At 38.7% G+C, this 22,326-nt stretch overlaps 1 protein-coding gene across 2 annotated transcripts in view; it reads left to right on the plus strand.

Moving 5' to 3' along the window:
• SFMBT1 (Scm like with four mbt domains 1) overlaps positions 1–22,326 on the plus strand; it is a 117,700-nt gene that overhangs the window by 33,341 nt on the left and 62,033 nt on the right. Inside the window, exon 1 of one of the 2 annotated variants that reach the window (XM_083355704.1) lies at positions 19,127–19,336. The exons of the other annotated variant lie outside the window; for it this stretch is intronic. The gene's annotated coding sequence lies outside the window, so the exon portion shown is untranslated. Of the gene's footprint in view, positions 1–19,126; positions 19,337–22,326 lie in introns of those variants that run through there. 2 annotated transcript variants of the gene reach the window in all.

The following is a 22,326-nucleotide window of genomic DNA, read 5'->3' on the forward strand; positions in this document are numbered from 1 at the left end:
TTATTCAAAAATGTATTTTAAAACTTTTCAATAAAAAAAAAACAGTTAGCCACATTTCTGGGTAACAATTTGAAGAAAAGGTTGATTTGCTGTTCTACAACCCTGGTATTCATATATTTTTTTGTAAATAGGTAATTATTTATAAGATGTACATGGTTATAGATTTTTAAATTTGGTAATCATTACTGACTCTTTCTCAGTTTCAGATCAAATGAATCCATTGTCTTTCAGTCTACAATTATTATTAATAATAGTTGTTGAATTTCCACATTGCTCAGACTCTAAGCAGCTCTAGGTGCTTTACAAAGCAAAAACAGAAAAAAGGTCATGAAGCAATATAACACAGGAGCAAAAAGATAATAGTAGGAAATGTATAATTCTACTCACCACCTAGCCAAAGGTTTAGATAAAGAACAAGGTCCTCAAGGCCCTCTGAAACACTATGTTTGACTTCCAAGAGTAGAGCATATTGGGAAACCAAAATCATGTGAGCTAATAATACTTTTATTTTAAGATTAAAGTAACAGAATCCTACAAGTATGACTGCATTTCCTCTGTCCCTTGATGAGAGGTAGGAATCCTTCCTTCATCTTTATGAGAATAGGGAGGGTCTTGTCCAAGACATTCAGGTTACAGATCTGGGCTAGACTCTTCTTTTATCTCACTGTTGACTTGGTTGCCGCTCTTTTTTCTGTTTCTCAAAGTTATTTCTTCTGTCCATTACTCTCCAGTAGTTTGGCAGCCTCACAGAGGGCATGTGTTATGACCAAAGGTGTGCTTCCAACAGGTGGCATGTTTATGTTTTCAATTTTTAATTTTGGTGTTTATTTGGTTTTAAAAGTTTTTATTTTTTCTTCACATTTTTGAACTGCTCCACTCCCTCAGGGAGGGAGCTTATTCTGTTTTTATTGTTCTCCTGTATTGTGTTGTGTTATTTGATTGTTTTAAAGTAGGGGTCTTCAAACTTGGCCGTTTTATGACTTGTGGACTTCAACTCCCAGAATTCCTCAGCCAGACATGCTGGTTAGGGAATTCTGGGAGTTGAAGTCTACAAGTCATAAAAGGGCCAAGTTTGAAGACCCCTGTTTTAAAGTATGTGAGCTACCCAGTGTCACAGCTATACAGATTGAATAATTAAATAAAATTGTTTAACCAAAAGAACCTGGAATAGGTGCTTAACTCTGTCAGAATGAAACACGTAGTAAAAGAACTTAGAAAAAGAAGAAACTAATTTAACCTCTTACAACCTCTATCCTTCTTGTATTCTAGTCTATCCCATCTCCTTCTGTATAATTTGTATTATCCTTCTGTATAGCATTTTCATGGAATAAAATGGAAACTTGTATATAAAACATACTGTTAAATGTTATACTTGGCAGGGTTTTTTTTCCAACTAAGCTTGCTGCTGAAAGCAAAACCTGGATTAAGTGAAACACAAATCAAACAGAATTCTGTGAGTGAAATTTGTTTTAGATGTCAAAAAAGACTTCCACAGGAATAACTTTCCTTTAAAGCTATGAACTGTTTTTTTATTGTTACGTACAATGTGTGGATTAAAGTTGTAATTGACTCTACAGGTCTTGGCTCTCTCCTCACCATTGCCTGATTACTGTCTGCTACTGTAATCTTGCCTACAGAGATATTAATATCAAATAAGTTTTATTTTTTTCCTCCAGTGTTCTTCAACTTCTTATTGCCTTCTGGTGGGGTCCAGAGATTAAATCAGAAAGAGGGTGAAGGTTCGTTCTCAAGCTTGAGGGTTGGTTTCTGAATGTTTCATTACCAGGCTAGGTAACATCTTCAGTGTTATTTAGTGGATGTCTGTGTCAGTGTTCTACTTATATAATGACTTACCCACCAGGAGTTCATCTTCCAATGACCCTGACCTGACATAATCTCCCCATCACAAAACCCATTACCAGCCTCCCACTGATGACTCACTCCTGACCCTAATTCACACCCTCCAAGGTGTGAAATACGGTACCTCATCACAAGCCTCTGATGACTCAAACCTGGGCCATCACAAGACCCTCACTTGACACTCCCAAACACTGCTGAAGATGTTACCTAGCATGGTAATGAAATGTTTGGGAACCAACCCTCAAGTTCAGAGAATGAGCCTTTATCCTCATCCTACACCCGAGCTACAGATATTCACCATTAAATCAGAAAGTCTATAGATATTTTTTATTCCTAAGATTTCATATTTCTTCTAGTTCTCTATCCCATACTGGAAATATGGATATGTTTTGATATTGTCAGGTATTTAAGCCTATTGCATTAATGGCAGTTGAAAGCCTGCAACTTAGATTGAAATAGTTATGTGAACATTGGACTTTTCCTAACATTTATCTGACAATTCCATGACAATATCTTTGAAAATGTTACCATGAAACTCTTAGTATGTCATGGAAGTATAAAGAACATCTGGATATATGATACCGAAGTGAGAGTGTTAGATTGATATGCTTTTAGTAGCATTTGTTAAAAAAAAAATCAAATATTTAGAGGAGCTTTTTATTCCTGTTTTCAATGAATTTTGTACACAGAAACACTCAGGAAGTTTTACAAGTGAGTTTTAACTGGATGGAAGTTGCACCTATAATTTGGGCTAATAATAATGTAGTAGTGAATGTTGATACCTATTGATAGGATTGAGAATCATTTTCATATAAACTGCATCTTACATCTTGATCATGGGAAATGGAGATAAAATTGTACTGTTTCTGTATTATCTAAATTGAGAAGGTTATCAGTCATCTTTCCTTAAATGATGATTATAAAATCAAAATGATTGATGGGATATTAATCTATAATCTGGATGTGAAAGTGGATACCATGAGGAAGTTTGTCTGAGTAGGGAGGTGATTTTTTATTTTTTGCTTTGCTTTATTTCTTGTTTAGTTAAAACATAGGGTACCAATGTGTTAGTCTCAGCATATCTGTAGCATAGGAGGTAAAACAAACTTATCTCACAAGTATATTGACATGAATCAGTGTAAAGCGCTTTTTCATGCTTAACTTCTGTAAAGTGCTAATATCCTTTCTTTTGGTGAGAGTGCTTTGCACTTTGTTGTAATACTTTACGTGGACAAAGAATTCACATTTCTTCCCAGAGCAAGACATGAATTCTGCAAAGAATTGAAATATTGCCATGGCGTTTTATATATTTCCACGAGTACCTTGCTGGTGAATATGCATTGACACAGAACATTTCTTCCCAATCTGAGACCTTCCTGATATGTTGGAGTACAGAATAATATCCCAGATATTATTAGCAGTCTGACTTGGGATTATGAGTTATGTAGTCCTTTTCAGTACTGTTGCAAATATTTCCTTGCTGTTAACAAATGCTAGAATATACTTATCAAGAAACTCTTTGCACACCCCATAGCAGCTTCTTCTCAATCATCTTTACCTAAGTGGAACACAGCAACAGTCTTTTTCACTTCAATCTTTTGAAGGAATGAAGAGAAACGAGGAGGGAAAAGAGGAAATATGTCACATGAAAAAAGGTTAAAGTTGTAAAGAAAGAAAGGAACAGGAAAAGAACCACCAACCTTTTGTTTGTGGACCATAGAAATGTCTAGAAAAAAGGTAGAGCTTTAAAAGTAGAGAGAAATATATTTCCCCAGAAAGATTAACAAGTGAAGAAAAGCACAAAATTGAGAATTGTATCGCTCATCTTGAAAACAGTTGAGCATTTTTATTTGTATTTAAAGGATTTAGAGCAGGGGTGTCAAACGGCTGGCCCACGGGCCAGATGCATCATGGTGAAACTGTGCCCACCCCATTGCCAGCAATGGAAAAAAAAGTTGCGATATATCACAACACGTCACATGACATTGCGAGTTTGACACCCCTGATTTAGAGTCAAGCTTAAACAACTAATCTGAAGAAATGTTCTTAGTACAGGTAGTCCTCACTTAGCAATCACAGTTGGGATTGGCTATTTGGTCACTAAGCGCTCTAGTCATTAAGCGGAAAATCACATGACTGATGGGTTTACGATCTTACTTTTCTTTTGGTCATTAAGGGAAATTCTGCTATCACCGACTGAAAAATCACACAACCATGATTTAGGATTATATTTATATTTTTCTATGAACTCTGCTTGATGTAAGCATGTTGCGAAACATGCAAGTGTCATGTCACTGAGGGGCACTGCAATAATCATAAATGCAAGGATTGGTCACAGTTATTTTTTTTAGCTTCCTTGTAATTTTGAACAGACACTGCACAAATAGCTGGGTAAGTGAGGTCTACCTGTATAGCTTCATGCATTGACAGCATCAAGTCCAGTTGCTATTTATGGAGCTGTTTTCATGGATGGTCCAGAAAGCTGACATTAGTGTAAAATGTCTCGTTAGGCTGTAGTTTGATACACCTACACATTACTATATAATGTTCAAGAGTGTCCTGCTTGCTTATATACTGCTGGGTCAGGTGTAAGTCTTCAGCAAATCCCTGCTTGCAGTAGATGTTGTGCATATTTATTTGCTGTTAACTTGGAAGAAGCTATTGCTGCCATTTCTAAACCATAAATACCTTGGGTATATCTGCAAAAGCTGATTTTCTTAAAATATATTAGAGACGGTAAACTCAGTACTCCATTCTGAGTTTTGTTAGAGAAAATAGCTCCCTGATTATGTGTGTGGAATATTTAGTGTTCAAATTTCAATCCCCATTTCTAGATAAAACTGAAATTATTTTTTTCTTAAGCCCTAGAAAGCTGCTGTCAGTGTAGACAATATTAAGGTAGAGCAATTCTGTGCTTTGGAATAAAGCAGCTTCCTATGCTTTAAAGTTGACATTTGTTTGAAAAGCTAGCTACTGGTTCCTCTAGCGATTTTAAGTAGGCATCCTGACTGAAATTCTCCTCCAACTTGCTCCTTTAAGTGCCAGATTGGAATTCTTATTTATGGATTTATTTTCAATTAGGAATCATGACATGCTGTTGTCTTACAACCTAATACTGAACTAATTATAAATGTATATTATAAATGTTCAAAAAGAAGAAAAGAACAATGGGGAAATTAAAGGGGAATATGTTAAAAGCTACTCAAAAGCTATAAAAATCAGAAGTGTGGACATATTGGTCTAATCTGGCCCAGAGAAGCAGGGAGAAACTAGATTACAAAGTACATCACATTCTTAAATTCCGAAATGGTTCATCAGGAGATATTTCTGATATAGCAATTAGGCTCTGCATTGCTCTTAATTTGGAAAGTTGACTGCATATCATCTGAGGCACATCTAGCCTCCAACATTGCATTTGTGCACTAGAAAAGATAGCTGATAGTTGACAGAGTCAATTTGCTATTGGTTCTGAGCTGAGTCAGAATGTCATGTGGTTCCATCTTTAACTGTGTTCTAGAAAAATAAGGGGCAAATAACTGGTGACTTAATCGTAGTAGAACATCCTTTATTTTGATCTAATATAATTATTAGATTGTTAACCTTAAGCTCTTTAAGGAAAGGTGACATCTTGACAAATAAATAGACACTAGCATAATTGATTAAAAAAAATAATCTTCAGGGGCAGTATACATTCATCTTCTCTGACCAAAGCATGAAATTGCTAGCGCTTTAAAATTAAAATGCAGGTACAGGATAAGGGGAGGAGGGTGTGCTCATTGCCTGTTTTGAATACTATTTCAATTTTTAGCTTTTAATGCTGTCTTGTATGGGTTTAGAATGATGCTCATTTGCAGACTTTTTAATTCCTTGTTATTTTGCAAATACCGTATCTATAAATCAAGGGCAGAGCATTGTAAGTCAAATTACAGAAGAGATTTTGATAAGGAAACTTCTTGAGTAGTAACTGGAGATTTTGGGAATGACTTCAACAATAATTTTGGAAAATTGCCTACCTTTTTAGTGTTCTTCAGTAAATGTCAAACATTTGAGACCTTGTGCTGTATTTTATTCTTGTGAGTTCTGCGAGAGCAATTCAGAAATAAACCTTATTTCTGAATTACAAGGCATCAAGCTCCCTTCGTCCTGTGCGCTCCCACAGGGAGGGTCTTCTCAGGGTACCACCGGTAAAAGATTGCTGGCGGACAATACCCAGGGGGAGGGCCTTCTCTGTGGGTGCGCCTGCCCTTTGGAACCAGCTGCCTGTAGAGCTTAGGACTGCCCCTGACCTTCGCTCATTCTGCCGGGACCTGAAGACATGGCTCTTTGAGCTTTCTGGCCTGGACTGAGAGTATTAATTGGGGTTTTAATTGGATTCTAATTGGGATTTTTATTTATTCAAGGTTAATGTAATCATTTTAATTGTTTTTAATTTTTGTAATCGTTGTATTGTTGTTGTTTTTTTAAAAAACCTTGTGAACCGCCCTGAGTCCTACGGGAGAAGGGCGGTATATAACTTTAATAAATAATAATAATAAATAATAATAATAGGGAGTGTTACCATATAACTGTTGTAGTTGTATAAGTACCTACTTGCTACTCAGTTGACTGGTTCCCCCAACTTCTGCCTGGCAGGTGCTTAGTTGCACAGTCTGCCTAGACATCTGAAGCACTTGGCTCCAAGAGGGAATATGGGCAATTCTGGTGAGGCTTTAGTTGCCTGCTGAAATAGGGAGGTGACAGTTGCCTTGACAGGATTATGCCTGAATGGTCTTTCTCAATTTGCCAGTTTTTGGAGTGAATTACTGAGATGCTCTGAAAAATAAAGAAATCACCAAGAGCATTATGATTGAATATGAGGATTGCGGGGAAAATGGACCAGAAAATCATTTGTGAATGAAATTATTGTGATCCACTTGGCATTGAACAATAGCTGGACAAGTTAAAGAGGTGACTGAGTTCATGTCTTGCCAGATTGCCAGAGATGGGTTTGAAGTGCTAAGCTTTGAAGAAGTAGCATCTTCAACAATGGCTCTGTATTTTCAGATAACAATTTGAGGTAGGCCAAGTCAGAAAATAAAACAAGGTTTTCAGATTTTTTTTTACTGTTGTGTGGAATAATAGAATCTGGAAAGGCTGTCAGAGTATCCATCTACCCCATTTTAGGCAAACAGTCAAGGTGAAGCTATTTTGAGCTTCTTTTTCATGCCTTCCCTTTCCTATAACTGAGTTGTTTATTTTCTCTTAAATGTTTCATCAGTAGGAATTCTGTATTATTCTATCCCTGGAGTCTGAATTGCTGCATTTTCTCATTAGTGAAAGCCTTCAGCAAGGTAACTGGTGGTTGGGTCAGAGCGGTAGAAATTCATCATTGAGAGACTCATTCAACCAGTTTCCACCTTCTCTTTTCTTGGAAAGAGTATTAAGTAAGTGGTAGAGTTGAAAGAGTTCTGAAGGAACATATTGTCTGTGCACATTTCATTTGGCACCGAAATTACATTAGTGGATTACTTCTGTTGAGATGAAATAAAGGGAGTGTGACTCTCTTGGTATTTCTTCATTTCTCAGCAACCTTCAGTACCATTGATCTTGGTATATTTGGATTATTTCTGAAGGTTGAGAGAGGGGAGGGGGAGTTTTGTAATTGTCCTTTGTCAAGCCCAACACAGCTGTGCAATATCAAGGAAGCAAGAACTACACACACTTCTAGTGTTGGGTAAATACTGAATCTTGGAAACTTCAAGAGGGATTTCTGACCCCTCATTTATATTGAGCTGATTTAAAAATACTTTTGGATTTCTTGTCACATAGACTGGTTTGATGGTTTGATAAACTGGTTTGATAAGCTTGGTCTTTCTTCCTATTTTTTAATTATTTATGTCTTTCCAATACTTTCTCAGCTTGACCAGTCTCTCACACCCTGTCTCTAAAGGGGTGATTCCAGTTGGCGGTGATAGATAGGAGAGGTTGAACTTGAGTTTTGATTCGTGTTCTACTGCAAGGCCCAGTGCACTTTCTTACTACTGTCTAACATCCTCAACAACATTCAGTAACACAAATGATACTCAACTTTACATCCTGAACCTGGTCCAAATAGTTGTTGGCATGAGTAGTAGAATCTGGCTGGGGAAGAATTTAAGCTCAATCCCAGCAAGAAGCTTCTTCTCAGTAGCTTCTGTTTTAAGAATGCTTTTGCTTAGTAACTTTTGCTTAATAAATTAAGATCAATCCCAGCAAGATAGAATAACTTCTGTTTCAAAAGATATTTTGATTTTCTCTGAAAAGAGTTTTACTTACTTGTAGAGAAGTAGCTATTAAGTTGATAGTCCTTATTCCAGTTTTAATGAACAGATAGTAACTCTAATGAGGAGGGCCATCTTGTACACCATTTATGACATTTTCTGGAATAAAAGGCTCTCCTCAGTCACATTCCTTGGTCAACTCTTACCTGGACATGTCCCAAAGTTTATGAACCCTTTTGAACTTTAAATATTTCTGAATAAATATGAAAATGTGACTTGTGCTCCATAGAAGTCCTAAAACTAGATAAAGAGAATTTAATTAAACAAGTTAAAAACATTATACTTCTTCATTTATTTATTGACCCTGCTTATCCCAGGTACTTGGACTGTACTCGATGGGTAGATAAAAATACTAAATTCAGTCTAAACTTCTGGCTAACTGTGTGGCAAACCATAATAATAATAACAACAATAACAACAGCAATTACTGGGAACACCAAATTGACAAAAGTTCTTGAAAATGAGCAAGTCAAGATCCTGTGGACTTTTGGATCCAAACAGAGAGACATCTGGCCCACAACCTGTGTGACCTCACTATTGTCGAAAAGAAAAAAGTCTGGTTCATTGATATTGCAATACCAGGTGATGCACGAATTGAGAAGAAACAGCTAGAAAAAATAACAAAATATCGTGATTTGCAAATTGAAGTTGAGTGATTGTGGAGGAAGAAATCAATGGTTGTATCAATAGTAATTGGAGCCCTTGGAGCAATACCCAAAGGATTGCCTAGATACATTAAAATTTTGAACTTATTAGACCTGAGTATCCTGACTTTGCAAAAATCCAGCCTACTTGGAACTTCCTACACTGCTACTTTAATAACTCTTAGGTCCTTGGTTAGGACTTGAACTGTTAAGTTTTTACCAGTCCCAGACAATGAATCAAATTGAAGATTAACCATAACAACAATAATTTACTTCTGGATATATTTAAAGATTGCATTGCCTTGATGTTTTAGGACAAGAGTCTACAGCAGGGGTGTCAAACTGCCAGCCCGTGGGCCGGATGCATCATTGGGAAACCACGCCCACCCCATTGCCGGCAATGGCAAAAAAGCTCTGATACATTGCATGACTTCACATGACGTTGCGAGTTTGACATGTCTGGTCTACAGGATTACCTAGTCTTAATACTTTCTGTTCACCCAATATCTGGTAAAGGGAGATAGTAGTGTAAATGGCTCATAAAAGCAAATCATCTTCGCTGTTGCCCCACTTCTGTGGCAAGTGTTTCCCCAGAAATCCAAATGGCCTTACCTTTGGTTTTTTAAAACCTGCCTTTTTAAATTGTCCTATGCCTAGAACACGGGTCGGCAAACTGCGGCTCCGGAGCCGCATGCGGCTCTTTGAGCTGTCTCCTGCGGCTCCCAGCCGCCCGGTGCGCGCGCACCTCTTCGAACGGGCAGTGGTGTGCGCGCAGCTCTCCAAATGGAGAGTGGCACCTCCCGTTCCGAGAGGTGCGCGCACACCTTTCCGAAGGGCAGAGGTGCGCGCGCACCTCTCCAAGCCGCCACTGTCCTGTCCGGAGACCTGCCGCGTTCGTCAAACATTGACAAACACGGCAGCTGTGCAAACGGGATGGCGGTGGTTTGGAGAGTGCACGCACACTCGCCAAACCGCCGCCATCCCGTCTGGAGACCTGCCGCGTTCGTCAAACATTGACGAACATGGCAGCTGTGCAAACGGGATGGCGGCGGTTTGGAGAGCGCGCGCACCTCTCCCAAGCCGCCGCCGTCCGGAGACCTGCCGACGTTTGGGGAGGTGTGCGCGCACCTCCCCAAACCTCCCCAAACGTCGGCAGGTCTCCGTACCTCCACGCGAACGGGCAGCGGCCCCGCTTCTTGGGAAAGCTGCCGCGGCCCATCTTTGCAGGCGGGCCGCAGCAGCTTTCCCAAGAAGCGGGGCTGCTGCCCGTTCGCGCGGAGGTACGGAGACCTGCCGACGTTTGGGGAGGTGTGCGCGCACCTACGGTCGTTCGGAGAGGTGCGCGTGCACCTCTCGGAATGGGTAGCGGCCCCGCTTCTTGTGAAAGCTGCCGCGGCCCGTTTATAAAGCTGCCGCTTTCGGCAGCTTTGCAGACGGGCCGCGGCAGCTTTCCCAAGAAGCGGGGCCGCTGCCCGTTTGTGCGGAGGTATGGAGACCTGCCAACGTTTGGGGAGGTGCGCGCGCACCTACGGTCGTTCGGAGAGGTGCGCGCGCACCTCTCGGAATGGGTAGCGGCCCCGCTTCTTGCGAAAGCTGCTGCGGACAGACAGGCCGTCGCGCAACTGGGAACCGGTTCCATCACAGATAAAAAAAAGGCAACCTCGCACGTCCACGCATGCGCAACAAAAACCCGTTTTGCGCATGCGCAAAATGTTTTTTGCGCATGCACGTGCATGGACGCACACATGCGGCTTCCACTTTTTTTATGTGTGATGGAACCGGTTCCCAGTGGCTCTTTTCCTTTTTCGGGTTGCCGACCCCTGGCCTAGAATGATGTATGTGAGATGGATGGCTAAAGAAATGTAATTGATTGGTTCATTGACTGATTGATTGATATCAGCAGGCCTTCTGGACTGATTTATCGAAATGTTTTTCTGATACTAGATTTTCCTTTGGTGTAATAAATGATACTTCTGGTGGTTGTTGATGTTGATCTGTGTTTTGATATGCTATTTTTAAATTTGATTTATGGATGCTAAGGATGAATGCCATACAGAGCTATCAGCAATTGAAGTGGTCTATAAGCTCAGCAAATAAGTGATGATGTAAACAAACCCTCAGGTTAAAAACTAGAGTATTTCTGTTTAGGTGCACATAAAAGTTTTCCCAAAGAAACCTGTAGTCATAATAATCACTTCTTCACTTTCCTGTGCACCTGAGGGTCTGGTTTGTTCTTACTTATCTTTGGATAATAACTCCCTGAACTCCCCGGAGTTTGAATTTGTTTATTTCAAATAGGCAGGCCAATTTTTAGGAACTCAGTTGTCATCATACAATTCTGTTAACTGGCTGAAGTGCTAATTGCCTCAGTCTCACAAGTTTGCATTATTTTGTATGATTTCATTGAAATCGTTCTAGGATTTCATATAGAAATCTTATGGAATCTCAAGATCTAGAGCATAGCTGGATAGCTATGTGAACATTTCTCTAGCCCTTGATTAGGCAGAAATATGTGCTGATGTCAGTCGGGTTACTCTGATGACCAAGATCTAACCTGCTACAGTAACAGGACTGGCAAATGTCAAAGTCTTTACAGATTTAATGGGGATAAATTATGGAAAGTGATTAGAGTTTTGTTTTCCCTCCTACCAAATGTCGACAACCCACCAGCCGCTTGCTTAAGATGGGAAGAGGCTGAGGCTAGAACTGTGGTGGAAGTTAGCTTTTGACAGATAGTTAGACTGGCAAATTTAGCCACCTGTCAAAACTTGGTCTGGTTTTGCAAATGTATATATAGATACATACATAGATATGTTCAAAAGGAGTAAACACATATTTAATGCAATTCTGGAGGATGAGGAGGGGAAACGGAAAGGAAAGTCTCTTCAAAGTTCATCTGAAACAGTTCATTCATTGGGGGGAGACTATCTTGCAAACTCTAGGATTAAAAAAAAAACCTTTAGTGGTTATTTGAAATAATTAATGAAAATATTTGGTATAGGAATGATAAAATATCAGAGAAGGCACTTTTAAAACACCATACAGTTTCCAGAAGTACTATCTGAATCCCACTTGAAGTTTCTTTTCTCCCCCACAATTTTTTTCACATCTACAGAATTGCATAGTTACTCAGAGAGTCCCCTTTTGATGCAACCAACTGACAAAATCATTTTAATGGTGGGTCCAGCAATACTCCAGCTGGAAAAGCTGTTCAGTGCCCAGGAGTTGGCTGGCAGCTTGTCTTGGTAACAAATCCCTTTGAACACAACATGAAGGAATTTAATTCTTATTGTACTTACTGGACATACTTGTTTTATGTTTCTTCATATGCTAATATAGTGATCTCTGACAAATTGAAATATTCTATAGCTCAAAAATGAAGAATTTGAAACAAATGAATTCATGTGTATGATTATGTCTTAAGGGATATACATAGTTTAAGAAAGACTTCCTTTGGAAATACTAACTAGCAAAATAAAAACAAACGGGAAAAGAAAAAATAAAGAGGTGAGATGAAAAGAAAGCAAATTGTTCTGTAAGTTACTATCACTTTCTTTAAGTAGACAAAAAATTTTAAATTAAGAGGGAAAGAAATATTTCTGGAAGGGTGATTGCTGAGATGACAAAATGAAAACAATAAAAGACAAGCTGAAAGGGGGAGTTGCTGTATTGTGGATTGATGGGATGAAGAGAGCTAGATACTATGATTCTCTTTTCCTTCCTCACGACCAAACTCTACCCTGGTTTCCTGGATTCTAGCAGGTTTGAAACCAACATAGTATGTTTGCAAAGTTTCCCATTTACAAGAGCTTGTGCCTAGCTTAATGTAACCTTCTCCCATTTATTTCCAAGGTCTTTATTTATCACAATTAAAACCACGTTCTTGAAACAGTGGCAATCTAGAAAGGAAAACTCTTGCATTTATCAGAAGCCAAGAAAACCAGAACCCATCCAACCCTTAGTTGCCAGAGATTTAAGTGAGCTGGGAAACTCCTGCCCACTTCACCCTGTGCCCTTCCTGCATTCGTGTGACCAGTTGGGTCTATTTGGGTTCATGAGACTATTGCACTCAAACTGACTCTGCAGTAGATCTGATTGACCTGACCCTCCTGGTCCTTTAAAAGGCTGTAAAAATCTGGCTTTCCCCAAAGGATTAAATCCAGGTTATTAGTGGTGGCTGATAGTAGAGAATTTATGACTGAAGACTAGGTATGAAGTGCCTTGGTTTAGGTAATTTTACGTAGTATTTATTGTGTTCATTAGTACTTCTGTTCATGTGGGTTTTATTATTTTGTATTGTGAGCCCCCCACAGAGTTATATGCTTAAGGTAGGCAGCCATGTACATAAATAACAAGGCAGAAATAGCCTGCTCCCAAAAAGACAGGTTGTGAAAAGGAAGAGCTGATTCATATGAAGCAAGATAGCACTCTCAATGCACCAGAAGAGCTCTCCTGCTCATTTTGTGCCCCTTCTTCTTGCCTATGGGTCTGGCTGTTTGACCTATTAAAGCAGGGGTGTCAAACTCAATTTTATTGAGGGCCACATCAGCATTGCGGTTGCCCTTAGGGGGCCAGGTGGGTATGGCCAGGGTGGGCGGGGCCTACTGGGTGGGCGTGGCTAGACTTTGTATGGCCTACTGGGTGGGCATGGCCAGCTCTACATTGTTTGCATCAAGGGTGCCTATGGGGGGCTGAGCAGGAGTGGGACAGATCTGAGGGTCTCTGGCAGGAGGAGGGTCTCTGGGCCAGGGCCAAGGCAGTGGGGGCCGTTCCCTCACTGTTTCCAGGATGGCTTCGCGGGCCACGTGAAACCACTTCGCGGGCCGGATCTGGCCCCCGGGCCTTGTGTTTGACATGTCTGTATTAAAGGAATGTGGGATGAAGCTTCTTGTAAGCAATAAGCTTCTTGGAGAATTTTATCAAGGGGAGAGAGTGCTGTCATTAGTAAGTTATATACATGCACAGGACTAGTGCTCTGTCAAGAAAATGCTGATCCTATTTCTTAAGTACTTTTTCTTAAACATTGTTTCAAAAGAATGATATATCTGTGTTAATAAAGATCCTAAATAACACCCCACAAGGCATCATGTGAGCAGACTCCTCTGTGGAAGCCAGCTGTCTTAATTTCTTGGCAACCAACCACAAACTGTTTATAAAGTTCTAGGTGATTGGAGGCTGGAAGGCATGCCTTCAGCAACTTAAAGTGGCCAGTGGAAGCTGGACAAATCTCAACCTCTAGAAGTGTCATACATCATGACCACAGCACAATTTGTGTTGGGAGAAAAGGGAACACTCTTTCTTTTAAACTGGAACAGCTAAAACATCATTTAAGGTATCTCCTTGGTGAACTGGGGATGAGATGTTGACAGCATCATGATAAGGATATATTTTATAGTAACAATTAGAAGACCATCTTCATGTTGCACTTGGAGGTATGAGAAGATGAGCCCCAGGATGAAAATTACCAAATTCTTCTGAGAATTAATAATTTTTTAAAAAATAATGTTAAAAATCCAGATTTGCATCTAGAGAAGCAGTGGGCATCCTGGTATCTGCAGACTTGGTGTTATTTCCAAGTTTAAGGAGTTGTTTGTTTATGTATACATACATGTGTGTGTGTGTGTGTTAACCTCAGATTAACTGGGTAGCTTACAATTGCAAAAAATAAAAACTACAAAGATAAAAACATAAATAAAGTACTATACAGAGCCAAATACTACAGCCCAATTAAAAGATGAGGAGGGGTACTTTCTCCCACTTATTTCCAAGGTCTTTATTTATCACAATTAAAACCACGTTCTTGAAACAGTGGCAATCTAGAAAGGAAAGCTCTTGCATTTATCAGAAGCCAAGAAAACCAGAACCCATCCAACCCTTAGTTGCCAGAGATTTAAGTGAGCTGGGAAACTCCTGTATTTGTTGGTCAGTTGAGTCCTCTGTCTTAATATTTGATTGTTCCACTTCTTCTGTAATCTTCTGCGTTGTTAGTTCTTTGGTTGTAGTCAAAGCTTGGGTTTATGTATCTTAAGCTGGCATCTTGTTCTTTTATGTTAGGTCTTATTTTATCACAAGCTGAAAGAATGATTTTATGAATTGCTTTCAACATAGGATCTTTTCCTGGTCTTCATCCATATTTTTTTAATAATGTGTTAAGTTGAGGACTTAAAAATCAGACGTTAAAAATAATTTTATAACTACGTATGGCATCTCTCTTTCACATGTTTATAGATAGTCTTTATAGTAGAAGTCGTTTGTAAAGCAAGAATTTATACTCCAAGGTATTTCATCATCTCATATAGTAACCAGTGTTCCTCAAATAAAGAGATAGCAAGGCAATTCTCCACCTACAACTCTGAAAATCAGTAAAGGTTTACATTCATAGTTCAAGTAGGCCAGTTATGCCACCCAAATGTTATCTTTACAGCTGAGTTTCTCACAGGTGGTACCAAGGTCAAAAGAGTCTTATCTAAAGTCTGAGCTTCAAGCCAATTCTCTTTTAGGAAATAACATTGTAATGCCAAACTTTGCCACAAGATGTCACCAATGCTGTTTAAAGTTTTTTAAGTCCAAAATTTTTATCCTTTTTCCAATTTTATTTCTTTTTTGTAGATAAAAACAAAAGTTTCAAATAAAAATAAGAAAACTTTTGGTCCCCAAGTTTCAGGAACATATAAATCCAATTAGGTTAAAGTTGTTCTTTTAGTGCTTTAATTCCCCTGGTAGTCAGTTGCCGCTATTCTTAGAGGGTGGGATAGAAATTCCCTTCCCTCTCTCCTCACAGGGGAAAGATACTTTGGGCAGCTTTTACAGGAAAAGAAAATACTTAGGATAAAGAGAAGATTGAATCTCACCCAGTTTCATCTGCATTGATTTAGAAGTGCTTGGTGGCGAGTTTGACTTTGGCTGTGTGGAGCCTAGTGACGAGCCATATTACTATGGCCAGTCTTTCCTCCGCCGGTTTGGAGAGCTGCCCTGGGTCGAGTGGGAGGGCTGCCACCCTCCCGCAATCAAATGGGAATCCCCTCCTTTCAACCCTTTCCAAGGTCCCCCAGCAGAAAGAAACTGAACGCAGAAGACAGAACTCTCCTTCCAGCGTCCGTGGCAGCTGCGATGGCAAACCAGAAGTCCATATTTAGTATATTCTTGTCTTAATTAAAATACATGTGAAATTATTTTAACCTAGTTGTTACCTATGCATGGTCCTGTATATGGTCCTTTGCATCGACCATGGTATCCTGCTGCGGCGTCTCAGGGGGTTGGGAGTGGGAGGCACCGTTTTACGGTGGTTCTCCTACCTCCAGGGCCGCTCGCAGTCGGTGTTGACGGGAGGGCAGAGATCCGCCCCGAGGCCTCTCATTTGTGGAGTCCCTCAGGGGTCAGTTCTCTCGCCTCTCCTGTTCAACATCTATATGAAGCCGCTGGGCGAGATCATTCGTGGCTTCGGGGTGGGGTATCATCAGTACGCTGATGATACCCAACTTTTTCTTTCCACCCCGAACCAACCCAGTGATGCCCTCTCCGTGATGTCCCGGTGCCTGGAGGCGGTTCAGGTCTGGATGGGGAGAAACAGGCTTCGTCTCAATCCCGCCAAGACTGAGTGGCTGTGCATATCGGCATCTCGGGTTAACCAAGTTATTCCACCTCTAACGATGGGGGGTGAGGTGTTACCCCCCCCCCCCGTTGATAGGGCTCGCAACTTGGGCGTCCTCCTGGACTCAATTTTGAAGATCATATAGGAGCCGTGACCAGGGGGGCTTTTGCACAGGTTCGCCTGGTGCGCCAGTTGCGTCCCTATCTGGACCGAGACGCCCTACTCACAGTTACTCATGCGCTTGTGACCTCCCGTTTGGACTACTGTAACGCTCTCTACATGGGGCTGCCCTTGAAGACCACTTGGAGGCTTCAGCTGGTGCAGAATGCGGCCGTGCGAGTTGTAATGGGGGTCTCCCGATACTCCCATGTAACACCTCTACTCCGCGAGCTGCATTGGCTTCCGGTTGCCCTCCGGGGGAAATTCAAGGTGCTGGTTATCACCTATAAAGCCCTACATGGCCTGGGTCCAGGGTATTTGAGGGAACACCTGCTGCCGGCATCAAATGCCCTTCGCCCAGTGCGCTCCCACAGGGAGGGTCTGCTCAGGGTCCCGCCGGTAAGAAATTGCCGGCGGGTGACACCCAGGGATAGGGCCTTCTCAGTGGGAGCGCCTGCCCTCTGGAACCAGCTGCCAGTGGAGCTGAGGACTGCCCCCGACCTCCGATCATTCCGCCGGGGCCTGAAGACCTGGCTCTTTGAGCTCTCGGGCCCAGGCTGAGGAGAAATTTATTTTAATTGGGGTTTTTAATAGTACAGGGTTGGTTTAATCTTTTTTAAATTGGTTTTTAACTTTTGTATGGTTGATTTTTAACTCCCTGTAAACCGCCCTGAGTCCTCAGGGAAAGGGCGGTATATAAATGCAATAAAATAAAATAAATAAGTAAATAAAATCAGATCTGGGTTAAATTTAAGCTTGGATTAAATTTCTCCTTCACTGTAATCAGGGAACATATGTGTCTGTTATTCAGAGACAGTTGCATAGCTGTTTCATTTATATGTCTGCAAATGTTTGTTCTGGCTAGGGTGTTCAAACAGCAAAGCACAGAACAGGAAGTTGGATCAACCAATCAGCACGCAAGATGCACACCTTTGCACAATGCACAGTTGGGATTTGGGAGATATGCACATCAGCTGGGATGCAGCCTGGAGCTGTCTGCAGTCTATACTTCCCTATTATCCCCTTTGCAACATAGGTATATGGTGATGCCTACATGCAGTTGTGGGCATCTCTAAATCAATTACAGTACTACTAGCTGCAAATATTAGGCATTTTGTTTGCAAAGATTCTTTTGATCTTCCATCATTACAGATACAACTTTATTCTCTTCTGGGTGAAATTGGTGCATCAGTGAAAGCCAAGAACGTAATCTTTGGTTCTGGTGATTCTGTAGAGATGATACAACTAAATAAGATCAAATCAAGCTCAGGTTTTCTGGAATTGAAACATTATTTTCATTCAACAGGCTGAATTCCTGTCAACTGTTTGGCCCTTTTCCCTAGCATCTTTCAGCTTTTGCTTTTCAGATAAATAAACAGGTTTTTAAAAATATTTTTTCAGTTTTTGCAAAGCTTTCCTATGATCACTGCTCTCTCACAGTTTATAGCCTGTTATCATCTGCTTGTAGTGAAACAGACTGCTGTCTTTGTGTTTTTGCAATTTTGATTTCTCACTGAGTCATTTCTTATATACAATATGTGGAATGATAATAAAGGCAGAAGGCATTACTTGTTTAGAGCTGCCATTCCCATTAAATGCTCAAAGGGCATTTACTTTAAGCATTATATAACAGAGTTTTGTTTAGCATTTGTTCTTCCTTGTTCTTATTATACAATAAGTAATGAATGGCTTGCTAATGAGTTCCCCTTGATTTTTTTCCTGTATAATTTTTTCCAATGTTTCAGTATTTCAGAGCAGCAAGATTACATGAGTTCTATATTACTTGGAATAAACATGTACAGAGATGAAGCTATCATTTGGAGAACATTTTTTGTTCATAAATATCTATTTGAAATACTGAAATGTGGAAATGAGTCATAAATGTTCTTAATATTGTTCCTCCTCAGTGTTTAAAAAATAACAGTAGACTATTAACATTTAACTTCTGTAGATAAGGATCTAAATTAATGCTTAAAATTTCACAGTAGAATGGTAAACAAAATCAGTATAAGTTACTTGAAATTGTCAACCTTTTGAAAATGTAGTCATTCATTTTAGTTGTCAACATGGTCAGATATTTCAGTCTTGCGTTGGATTTAAATATGAATAATGGTGATTGCTGAAACGGGCAAGGATGCATTTAAAACAAAAGGTGTAGTAAATATTTTTCTTCCATAGAATGATGTTGATTTGTTACACCTTTATTTCATTCCATGAATGAAAAAGATTGGTATTTTCTGCATGTGTACATGTTTTTGTTTAAAAAAATTAAGAAAGTACTTAAAGTATTTCTACTAAATGCATGCAGATTTCTTGGCAGTTTTACTTTATGGAAGTGGTTTGTCATTGCTGCTTTCTAGTTGTTTCTTTTGAAACTCCTAGGTAAATATTTTTTTAATTTTAATTTTGAAATAAATATTTTAGTGTACCATTTCTTTAATAATATATAGCAGTTTTCTGCTATGAAGCAGTATCTTGTATATATTTAACTACCATATACAGGAATGCATAAGTATATACAATTAATAACTTAAAGTTTCATAGAAAGCTTTCAATCCATATGGAATTTTTATTCCCTTACATAATAAAATCACTATCATAAATACAATAATACACAATATTTTGTACTAATTATTGATTTTCATATTTGACCTTTTGATCAATTTTAATTTATGTTGTCCTATATCTGTGATTACCCTGGCATCATGTTTCTGCTTGAATTTTTGTATGAATATCGTGTCAACCAACAACTAGAGCTGAACATTTAACAGCATCATAAGCAGGTAAATATTAGCAGGCCAGCTGAAAGTGTTTGTAGATTGTGAACATTTGTACTTGATGATTTTTGCACACTTATATAAGAGCACACTATTGTATTTTTGTAGCTACACATCTTTTTAATTCATACATGTACACAGATTTTCCTATAATGACAAACACAGAACTGAAAGAATTTTTTCCATTAGGTGTATATGAAGCTGGTTACCTGCTATACTTTAGCAAACTGAGGAAAATTGCTTGGATTGTACAATGTTTTGGCACATGGGATTGTATATTATGATTGGTAGCCTGGTATGGACAGAAGGAAAAAAAAACAGCAGAATTTGAGAGGTTGTATGTGGGAACTTGTATAGTAGTAAAAATATTGTTTCATATTAAAGAGACAGAAAAAAATCATTAATTTTTGGTCAAAAGTATCTGGAAATTCATAGTGAAGCCAGAATATTCTCATTTCCCAGTATTAAATTAGTTTAAGTGATAATGGGAAAAACTGGAGAAAAAGTTTAATCAGTATCAGGGAGTATGGAACCTATGAAAATGTCCTGTGAGTGGAAAGGGGAAATACAAATTGAAATAATGTCTTAGTAAATCTGCAACATGTGGCAGCTTCATACATTTTTAGCCAGATATTTTATTCCACAATACCTAGGCTTACAAAGAAAAGGCAGTGTTAAACATATTTTAAAATATGATTTCAATAAATGAAGATGTGTCCACTTTAGGGACTAAGTAAATTGGAGGCTCTTAGTCACTGATTTATACTGATAAGAGGCTTGATAAATAGCTTAGGTTTAAATATAAATATCAAGGCAAGAAAGCCGCATTTATTTATTTGTTTATATTCTGTCCACTTGCCCTTTGGACCCCAAGGCTAATGGTCAGGTGCCCCTCCCCCATTGCTGCCCCTGTCAACTGTCACTGAATGTTCTACTTTCTCTTTAGGGAATTCTGATTGTAAGTCAGTGTGCTCCTGAACCTATCTGACTGCTTTCTACGGGAATGATGGTTGTGAGGAGTCAATTAGAGTCTTAGGCTTCTTAAAACTTCAGAAATTAAAACAGAGGATGTACTTCTTATCTCTTTCATATTATCCCTTACTTTAGGGCTCCATCTCTTTAAAAATGTCAGTGTTTCTGTAATATTTCTCTACTGTTTCTGTCCACTGCTGCTAATTTTGATAAATCTGAGTGCTGTGATGTATGAGGATAGGGGGGAGATGTTTAGCATACACAGATTTGATAAATACTGATGAAGGATTCCTTATCTATTTCTTCCTATTAGTATAAAGTTAGGGATTTCTCATCTCTTCAAGGTATTAGGATTCTGCTTGATATCTATTCTTGTTCAATACATTTGAGGTAACGGGATGAACTTTTGCCACAATTCAAAGCAGCTATCTTCCATTTGTTCTAATGTTCTTGCTCTTTTTTGACCTTGGCCCTTCAATCTCTGTGGTCACAGTGTTTGACTGTGATCAAAGAGCAGATGTGGGTTAGCTGCTGAAAATTGAATCCGGAATAGACTGAAGTCAATTTAGTTGGCAAGTAAACACAACTTTAAACTAAAGTGTCTTGTGTACTTGCTGTTCTGTCTCTGGATGCCATTGTTTCACTGTGGCAAAAGGGAAAAAATAATTGTTTATGAAAGTCATATTTGATGTGGCAATATCATACTAATTTGCCTTATTTTATCTGCTATGTCTTTTTGTCCTTTAACCAATAGTTATGGGATTGGGAAGCTAGCTAGGTGGCAGTGTTTGGGGAAAAGAAATCTTCTGTATCATCCAGGCCTTGGAGTCGGTGAAAATCCAGAAAGAACATCCAACATAAAATTTAGGAAAGCTGCCATGAACCAATGTTAGCTTTTGCCCAGTTATAAATAGCAATCTCTGCAGAATCCTGATTATTTTCTTTCTCCATTTATTTAAATCAGTGAGTCAAAAGAGATCTAAAATGATAGTCTAACATTAAAAATATCACATTGTTAACAAATTTGTTTTATTTTTCTGTGTTAAAAGAGCTGTATTCAGACATTTTATAAAAAGAACCATGTTATAAGTTAAAATCTTTTCCAGATATTTATTTAGTCTAAATATTGTTTACATTACTCATTTCATTTCTCTTTCCTAAATAGGCCCATATTACTCTTATATAACTATTAGTTTATAACATATGAAATTATCAAAACCATGTAACCATTTTATTAAAAGTAAACTAATGTAAATTCTAATTGCCATAGTCTATAAACTACTATATAAACATAAAATATTTATAATTTTCTTGTGACAGATTATCCTGTTATCCACTAATTTATGTTAGGGAGCTATATTAAGTAAAATGGGAATAAACAAAATATTGTAACAGGAATTGGCTCCCACATTTTCTTCATTCCCCAAGTTTCTGTATAAAACATGATTTGTTCCTTTAATTCAGCTATAGGAAATACCTGCTGATGAAAGATGTAAAGCTACAAAGCTGTTGAAATTAACCACAAAAAGGTTGCATTAGGTTTTTTTAACATGTTAAAAGAAAAATCCATTTTATATTTTAAATCCTTAGTTATTTTGGCTTTTAGAACATTAGCATATTGCCAAGTAGTGAACTGCAATAGACTATAAATTCACCCACTTTGCAGTTTTATCTTTGTTGTAGTTCATAGTAATTGGTAATTATATTTTTACTCTACAAGAGCAAGCATGCTAACATGCATTCTAAATATTTCCTTATTTTTTCCTACCTAGATTAGGATATATAATTTTTAATTAGGTTAATTATTCAGTCACCTCTAGTCATACTTTATCATGAATAAACCTTTAATTTCATGAATTTGTTGTGTTCACAGATGCATATCAGGCTGACATTAGAACCTTAAAATATATATTTAGCTAAGCTTTACTGCATTTTTCTACTTTTAAATCCAGTGTGCTCTCTAATAGGGAGAAGTTATTTTTTTATCTGCTAGTGCAATTATTTTCCATATTTGCCTTTTGATT

This window comes from Vipera ursinii (assembly GCF_947247035.1).
Source record: "Vipera ursinii genome assembly, chromosome: 2".
Classification (NCBI taxonomy): domain Eukaryota; kingdom Metazoa; phylum Chordata; class Lepidosauria; order Squamata; family Viperidae; genus Vipera; species Vipera ursinii.